The sequence below is a fragment of the Canis lupus genome, chromosome 14 (assembly GCF_011100685.1).
Source record: "Canis lupus familiaris isolate Mischka breed German Shepherd chromosome 14, alternate assembly UU_Cfam_GSD_1.0, whole genome shotgun sequence".
NCBI lineage: Eukaryota > Metazoa > Chordata > Mammalia > Carnivora > Canidae > Canis > Canis lupus.
Genome location: NC_049235.1, coordinates 2,597,663 through 2,606,760, shown reverse-complemented (window position 1 = coordinate 2,606,760; position 9,098 = coordinate 2,597,663).

Below are 9,098 nucleotides of genomic sequence, written 5' to 3'. Positions count from 1 at the left end.
TACTCTCCAGGTCCCTCCACATCGAGGCAAATAGTGTGTATTTGTAGATTCTAATGGCTGAGTAATATTCGATTGTATATATAGACCACATCTTCTTTTTTATATAATTTATTTTTTATTGGTGTTCAATTTGCCAACATATAGAATAAGAACCAGTTCTCATCCCATCAAGTGCCCCCCTCAGTGCCCGTCACTCAGTCACCTCCATCCCCTGCCCCCTCCCCTTCCACCACCCCTATTGTTTCCCAGAGTTAGGAGTGTCTCATGTTCTGCTCTCCCTTTCTGATATTTCCCACTCATTTTTCTCCTTTCGCCTTTATTCCCTTTCACTATATTTTATATTCCCCAAAAGAATGAGACCATATAATGTTTCTCCCTCTCCAATTGACTTATTTCAAACAGCATAATACAATCCAGTTCCATCCACAGTGAAGCAAAAGGTGGGTATTTGTCGTTTCTTATGGCTGAGTAATATTCCATTGTATACATAGACCACATCTTCTTTATCCATTCATCTTTCGATGGACACCAAGGCTCCTTCCACAGTTTAGCTACTGTGGACATTGCTGCTAGAAACATCGGGGTGCAGGTGTCCCGGCGTTTCACTGCATCTGTATCTTTGGGTTAAATCCCCAACAGTGCAATTGCTGGGTCGTAGGGCAGGTCTGTTTTTAACTCTTTGAGGAACCTCCACACAGTTTTCCAGAGTGGCTGCACCAGTTCACATTCCCACCAACAGTGCAAGAGGTTTCCCCTTTCTCCACATCTTCTCCAACATTTGTGGTTTCCTGCCTTGTTAATTTTCCCCATTCTCACTGGTGTGAGATGGTATCTCATTGTGGTTTTGATTTGTATTTCCTGATGGCAAGTGATGCTGAGCATTTCCTCATGTGCTTCTTGACTGTCCATGTCTTCCTCTGTGAGATTTCTCTTCATGTCTTTTGCCCATTTCATGATTGATTGTTTGTCTTCTTTGCTGTTGAGTTTAATAAGTTCTTTATAATCTTGGAAACTAGCCCTTTATCTGATACGTCATTTGCAAATATCTTCTCCCATTCTGTAGGTTGTCTTTTATTTTGTTGACTGTATCCTTTGCTGTGCAAAAGCTTCTTATCTTGATGAAGTCCCAATAGTTCATTTTGCTTTTGTTTCTTTCCTTCGTGGATGTATCTTGCAAGAAGTTACTGTGGCTGAGTTCAAAAGGGTTTGCCTGTGTTCTCCTCTAGGATTTTGATGGAATCTTGTCTCACATTTAGATCTTTCATCCATTTTGAGTTTATCTTTGTGTATGGTGAAAGAGAGTGGTCTAGTTTCATTCTTCTGCATGTGGATGTCCAATTTTCCCAGCATTTATTGAAGAGACTGTCTTTCTTCCAATGGATAGTCTTTCCTCCTTTATCGAATATTAGTTGACCATAAAGTTCAGGGTCCACTTCTGGGTTCTCTATTCTGTTCCATTGATCTATGTGTCTGTTTTTGTGCCAGTACCACACTGTCTTGATGACCACAGCTTTGTAGTACAACCTGAAATCTGGCATTGTGATGCCCCCAGATATGGTTTTCTTTTTTAAAATTCCCCTGGCTATTCGGGGTCTTTTCTGATTCCACACAAACTTAAAATAATTTGTTCTAACTCTCTGAAGAAAGTCCATGGTATTTTGATAGGGATTGCATTAAACGTGTAATTGCCCTGGGTAACATTGACATTTTCACAATATTAATTCTGCCAATCCATGAGCATGGAATATTTTTCCATCTCTTTGTGTCTTCCTCATTTCTTTCAGAAGTGTTCTATAGTTTTTAGGGTATAGATCCTTTACCTCTTTGGTTAGGTTTATTCCTAGGTATCTTATGCTTTTGGGTGCAATTGTAAATGGGATTGACTCCTTAATTTCTCTTTCTTCAGTCTCATTGTTAGTGTATAGAAATGCCACTGATTCTGGGCATTGATTTTGTATCCTGCCACGCTGCCAATTGCTGTATGAGTTCTAGCAATCTTGGGGTGGAGGCTTTTGGGTTTTCTATGTAGAGTATCATGTCATCGGCGAAGAGGGAGAGTTTGACTTCTTCTTTGCCAATTTGAATGCCTTTAATGTCTTTTTGTTGTCTGATTGCTGAGGCTAGGACTTCCAGTACTATGTTGAATAGCAGTGGTGAGAGTGGACATCCCTGTCTTGTTCCTGATCTTAGGGGAAAGGCTCCCAGTGCTTCCCCATTGAGAATGATATTTGCTGTGGGCTTTTCGTATATGGCTTTTAAGATGTTAGGAATGTTCCCTCTATCCCTACACTCTGAAGAGTTTTGATCAGGAATGGATGCTGTATTTTGTCAAATGCTTTCTCTGCATCTAATGAGAGGATCATATGGTTCTTGGTTTTTCTCTTGCTGATGATGAATCACATTGATTGTTTTACGAGTGTTGAACCAGCCTTGTGTCCCGGGATAAATCCTACTTGGTCATGGTGAATAATTTTCTTAATGTACTGGATCCTATTGGCTATCTTGTTGAGAATTTTTGCATCCATGTTCATCAGGGATATTGGTCTGTAATTCTCCTTTTTGGTGGGGTCTTTGTCTGGTTTTGGAATTAAGGTGATGCTGGCCTCATAGAACGAATTTGGAAGTACTCCATCTCTTTCTATCTTTCCAAACAGCTTTAGTAGAATAGGTATGATGTTTTTAAACGTTTGATAGAATTCCCCTGGGAAGCCATCTGGCCCTGGACTCTTGTGTCTTGGGAGGTTTTTGATGACTGCTTCAATTTCCTCCCTGGTTATTGGCCTGTTCAGGTTTTCTATTTCTTCCTGTTCCAGTTTTGGTAGTTTGTGGCTTTCCAGGAATGCGTCCATTTCTTCTAGATTGCCTAATTTATTGGCGTATAGCTTTCATAATATGTTTTTAAAATCGTATTTCCTTGGTGTTGGTAGTGATCTCTCCTTTCTCATTCATGATTTTATTAATTTGAGTCTCTCTCTCTCTTCTTTTAATAAGGCTGGCTAATGGTTTATCTATCTTATAATTCTTTCAAAGAACCAACTCCTGGTTCTGTTGATCTGTTCCACAGTTCTTCTGGTCTCGATTTCATTGAGTTCTGCTCGAATCTTTATTAACTCTTCTTCTGGTGTGGGTCTATCTGCTGTTTTTTCTCTAGCTCCTTTATGTGTAAGGTTAGCTTTTGTATTTGAGTTCTTTCCAGTTTTTGAATGGATGCTTGTATTGCGATGTATTTCCCCCTTAGGACTGCTTTTGCTGCATCCCAAAGATTTTGAACGGTTGTATCTTCATTCTCATTAGTTTCCATGAATCTTTTTAATTCTTCCTTAATTTCCTGGTTGACCCTTTCATCTTTTAGCAGGATGGTCCTTAACCTCCACGTGTTTGAGGTCCTTCCAAACTTCTTGTTGTGATTTAGTTCTAATTTCAAGGCATTATGGTCTGAGAATATGCAGGGGACATCCCAATCTTTTGGTATCGGTTCAGACCCGATTTGTGACCCAGTATGTGGTCTATTCTGGAGAAAGTTCCATGTGCACTTGAGAAGAATGTGTATTCAGTTGAGTTTGGATGTAAAGTTCTGTAGATATCTGTGAAATCCATCTGGTCCAGTGTATCATTTAAAGCTCTCGTTTCTTTGGAGATGTTGTGCTTAGAAGACCTATCGAGTATAGAAAGAGCTAGATTGAAGTCACCAAGTATAAGTGTATTATTATCTAAGTATTTCTTCACTTTGGTTATTAATTGATTTTATATTTGGCAGCTCCCACATTCGGGGCATATATATTGAGGATTGTTAAGTCCTCTTGTTGATAGATCCTTTAAGTATGATATAGTGTCCCTCTTCATCTCTCACTACAGTCTTCGGGTAAATTTGTTATTGATATAAGGATGGCTACCCCTGCTTTCTTTTGAGGACCATGAATGGTAAATGGTTCTCCAACCTTTTATTTTCAGGCTGTAGGTGTCCTTCTGTCTAAAATGAGTCTCTTGTAGACAGCAAATAGATGGGTCCTCTGCTTTTTTATCCAGTCTGAAACCCTGCGCCTTTTGATGGGGTCATTAAGCCCGTTCACATTCAGAGTTACTATTGAGAGATATGAGTTTAGTGTCATCATGATATCTATTCAGTCCTTGTTTTTGTGGATTGCCACTGAACTTCTTCTTAAAGGGGAATTTTAAGAGTCCCCCTTAAAATTTCTTGCAGAGCTGGTTTGGAGGTCACATATTCTTTCAGTTCTGCCTGTCTTGGAAGCTCTTTATCTCTCCTTCCATTTTGAATGAGAGCCTTGCTGGATAAAGTATTCTTGGTTGCATGTTCTTCTCATTTAGGACCCTGAATATCCTGCCAGCCCTTTCTGGCCTGCCAGGTCTCTGTGGAGAGGTCTGCTGTTACCCTAATACTCCTCCCCATAAAAGTCAGGGATTTCTTGTCTCTTGCTGCTTTAAGGATCTTCTCTTTATCTTTGGAATTTGCAAGCTTCACTATTAAATGTCGAGTGTTGAACGGTTTTTATTGATTTTAGGGGGATCTCTCTATTTCCTGGATCTGAATGCCTGTTTCCCTTCCCAGATTAGGAAAGTTTTCAGCTAGATTTGTTCAAATACATATTCTGGCCTCTGTCCCTTTCGGCGCCCTCGGGAACCCCAATTAACATAGGTTTTTCTTCCTCAGGCGCTCGTTTTTTCCCTTAATCTGTCTTCATGGTCTTTTAATTGTTGTCTCTTTTTTCCTCAGTTCCCTCTTTGCCATCAACTTGTCTTCTTGTCACTCACTAGTTCTTCCACCTCGTTATAAGCCTTGTTGTTAGGACTTCTAGTTTTGGATTGCCATCTCATTCAATGGAGTTTTAATTTCTGCCTGATTGTATCTAATTCTGCAGTCATGAAGTCTTTTAGTCCTTTATGCTTTTTTTCTAGAGCCACCAGTAGCTGTATAATAGTGCTTCTGAATTGGCTTTCTGACATTGAATTGTAATCCAGATTTTGTAACTCTGTGGGAGAGAGGACTGTTTCTGATTCTTTCTTTTGAGGTGAGGTTTTCCTTCTAGTCATTTTGCTCAGTGCAGAGTGGGTCAAAAGCAAGTTGTATTGGGAAAAACGGAGAAAAAGAGAGGATAGAAAGAAGGAAAGAAAGAGAAAACAAAAAGGAAGAATAACAAGAAAAAAAGATAAAAAGAAGCTAATAACAAGAAAGAAAAAAAGGGTGGGCGGAGGAAACAAATCAACAAAGCAAACAAAACCAAACAAAACAAACAAACAAACAAAAAAAACACGAGGGCGTATCTTCTGATTCTGTATACTTTAAGTCCATTGACTTCCCCCTGGAACTTGGTCTGTCTAGCTGGCCTTCTGGGGGAGGGGCCTGTTGTGCTGATTTTCAGGTGTAAGCACTTGGGGAGCTGCTTCTGGCCCCTGCCTGGCGCAGGGCTCAGTGGGCGCTGTTTACCCCGTGAGGCCCCAGGAGGAACAACCGCAGTGGCGGCTGCCAGCTCTGGAGCCCTGGAGTCAGCCCCTGCAGTAACCCCAGAGCTCTCCATCTGCAGGGCCTGGAGGCTCCGGGGCGGGGGCCGCTGATCTGCTCAGCTCGGGACAGGAGCTCCCTTGCTGTCCTGGGCCCTCCCGGCCTCTCTGCCTGTCCCAGGGGAGGCCGGATCCTGGGCTGTGTCTGGCGCCCTGAGCTTCCGGGGCCTGCGCTGTTGGTTTCGGGCTCCCGCCCCGCAGCCCCCTCCGCGGAGCCGCGCCCGAGCCCCAACGAGCTGCTCCCAGGTCCAGCCGTGCCTGAGCTGCAGCCCTTTAGGGAGCCTCGGCACACCTCTCCCGGGGCTCAGGTGTCTGTTAGTGTCCCAGGGAGCCCGAGGGCATCCCCGCCCTCCTGGGGTCCTGCTCCAACTCCCTGCCAGCACCTTTTCCACCCCGGGAAGTTTGGTGCAGCTCCTGCTTCTCCGGGAGGGGGTTTTTCTGTCCTGGGGACACTCGCCCTGGCCTCAGCCGGGCTCCTCGCGGGGCCCCTCCCCCCTAGATGCCTTTTGTTTCTTTATTTCTTTTTCCCCCGTCTTCCTACTTTGATAGAAGCGTGAACTCTTCTCTCTGTAGCATTCCAGCTGGTCTCTCTTCAAATCTCAGGCCGAATTCGTATGTTTTCAGGATGATTTGAAGGTTATCTAGGTAATTTGGTGGAGACAGGTGATTTGGGGACCCCCACTCTTCCACCATCTTGCCCTCCCAAATTATCCTTTCTTAATTAACATTCTTGCTTGCCTTTTGAGACACTAGGTGACCTTATATATATCTCGTTTATTTCTGGATTCTATATTATATACCATTGGTGTGTATGTCTATTTTTTATGCTTTTATTTAATATACAGTTAACATACAGCATAATATTAGTTTCAGGTGTACAATATAGTGATTTCACACTTCCATACAAACACCCAGTGCTGATCACAAGTGCACTTCTTAGTCACCATTAACTATTTAACTCATCTTTCCACCGACTTCCCCTCTGATAACCATCAGTTTGTTCTACAAATTTAAGCATGTGTTTCTTATTTGGCCTTTCTCTCTCTTTTTTTCTATTCTCCTCTGTTTTCATTTCTTAAACTCCACTATGAGTGAAATGACATGGTATTTGTCTATCCTGGCTGACTTATTTCATTTAACATAATATACTCCAGCTCCAATCACATCATTGTAAAAGGTAAGATTCCTTTCTTTTTATGGCTGAGTTATATTCCATTGTATATATGGATATCCCATCTTTTAAATTTGTTTTTTGTTTATTTTTGCAGTTTTAAATTATTTGACAAACTTCTGTGGCTAACATTTCAGCGTTTCAACAGCTGCAAAAGTAAGGAAATAAATTATGGCCCTGGCATACTTTTGAAGATATTTATTATTCATAAAAAAACATACATTCGTATAGTTTGAAATGAACAAATTTTAAGAAAGTTCAAGCAAATACAAGCATTGTTAACCTTACAATATATATTAATTTTGTTTAGACTATTTGCTCTATAAAAGCGTCTTTATTACCAAAATATTCAACATGAAGCTATGTTTCAAGTTATAATTACATCTTCCAATCTGTAGAGATGTTACAATCATGTTATACTCACATAGCTGCCTCTTTGCAACCACGTGGATGAGAAGAGGCACAAAAAGGAAGAGTTATAGGAAGAACATGCTGGACAATCGACAGGTGTCCCTTATAGAAGACTTAAGACAACATCCAGGCAGATATAAAGACACTTAAATATGAAGGTCAGTACTCATATGCATATATTTGTTATATTTTTCCTTTAACACACTCATTTATATTGGAAAACATAATGGTGACTGTTTGGTCATGTGTTTTTCAAAGGGCTTGGGCGAGTCCCTATAAGCATTCTCTGAAACACTGGAATTCTCTCATGGAGAAATCTACCAGTGAAGGGAAGGGGAAATTTCAAATATTCTTAAGCATTTAACTTAGGTTAATATACTTGCCAAGGAAAAAAACAAGTTTCTGTTCTCCATGTTTGCAGACTGTGAGAAAGTGGTGGCTACAGCCTTTATTTCAGAGCCAGAGAATACACACTGCTGTTCCAGAAAGATGAAAGGCAGCAAGGATGGGCTCTAGCCTTTAGAGGGTTAAGCCGGCTGTTGAATCCTGAATCTTTCCTTCTTCCCAGACTTCCAGCTGACTGCATGTATATTTATTTCATGGTTAAATAAAACATTACAATTTATATTTCCAAGGTTTTTCAGCAAGTTGTTGCTTTATTTTTTTTCTGCTACAAAGAAAGAAGAAACTTTATTTTAAAAGCTCATCATAGGATTAAATATGGTAGTGAAAAATCAGAGCTATAGGTCCAACAATAGGAAAATGGATTTTGAATGATGATGGCCACACAATGCATTATGTAGCCATTTAAATGATTTCTATAAAGATCTTAAAATCCCATCAGAAAATAATTGTTTTTAAAAGATACTGTGAGGAGACAAATTATTTTGTGATTGCCAACAGTATTAAATATACATAGAAAAAATAGTAATGATGGCATACATGTTAGCTTTTACGGAAAGGGCAGGCATTCAGCATTTTATTTTATTTTATTTTATTTATTTATTTTATTTTATTTTATTTTTAATAAATTTATTTTTATTGGTGTTCAATTTGCCAACATACAGAATAATACCCAGTGCTCATCCCATCAAGTGCCCCCCTCAGTGCCCGTCACCCATTCACCCCCACCCCCCGCCCTCCACCCCTTCCACCACCCCTAGTTCATTTCCCAGAGTTAGAAGTCTTCATGCTGTGTCTCCCTTTCTGATATTTCCCACACATTTCTTCTCCCTTCCCTTCTATTCCCTTTCACTATTATTTATATTCCCCAAATGAATGAGAACATACACTGTTTGTCCTTCTCCAATTGACTTACTTCACTCAGCATAATACCCTCCAGTTCCATCCACGTTGAAGCAAATGGTGGGTATTTGTCATTTCTAATGGCTGAGTAATATTCCATTGTATACATAAACCATATCTTCTTTATCCATTCATCTTTCGATGGACACCGAGGCAAATGACGTATCAGATAAAGGGCTAGTTTCCATGATCTATAAAGAACTTATTAAACTCAACACCAAAGAAACAAACAATCCAATCATGAAATGGGCAAAAGATATGAACAGAAATCTCACAGAGGATGACATAGACATGGCCAACATGCACATGAGAAAATGCTCTGCATCACTTGCCATCATGGAAATACAAATCAAAACCACGATGAGATACCACCTCACACCAGTGAGAATGGGGAAAATTAACAAGGAAGGAAACCACAAATGTTGGAGAGGATGTGGAGAAAAGGGAACCCTCTTACACTGTTGGGAATGTGAACTGGTGCAGCCACGCTGGAAAACCTTGTGGAGGTTCCTCAAAGAGTTAAAAATAGACCTGCCCTATGACCCAGCAATAGCACTGTTGGGGATTTACCCCAAAGATACAGATGCAATGAAACGCCGGGACACCTGCACCCCGATGTTTCTAGCAGCGATGTCCACAATAACCAAACTGTGGAAGTTGTTGCTTTAATAAAAATAATAAAACCAGGACACCT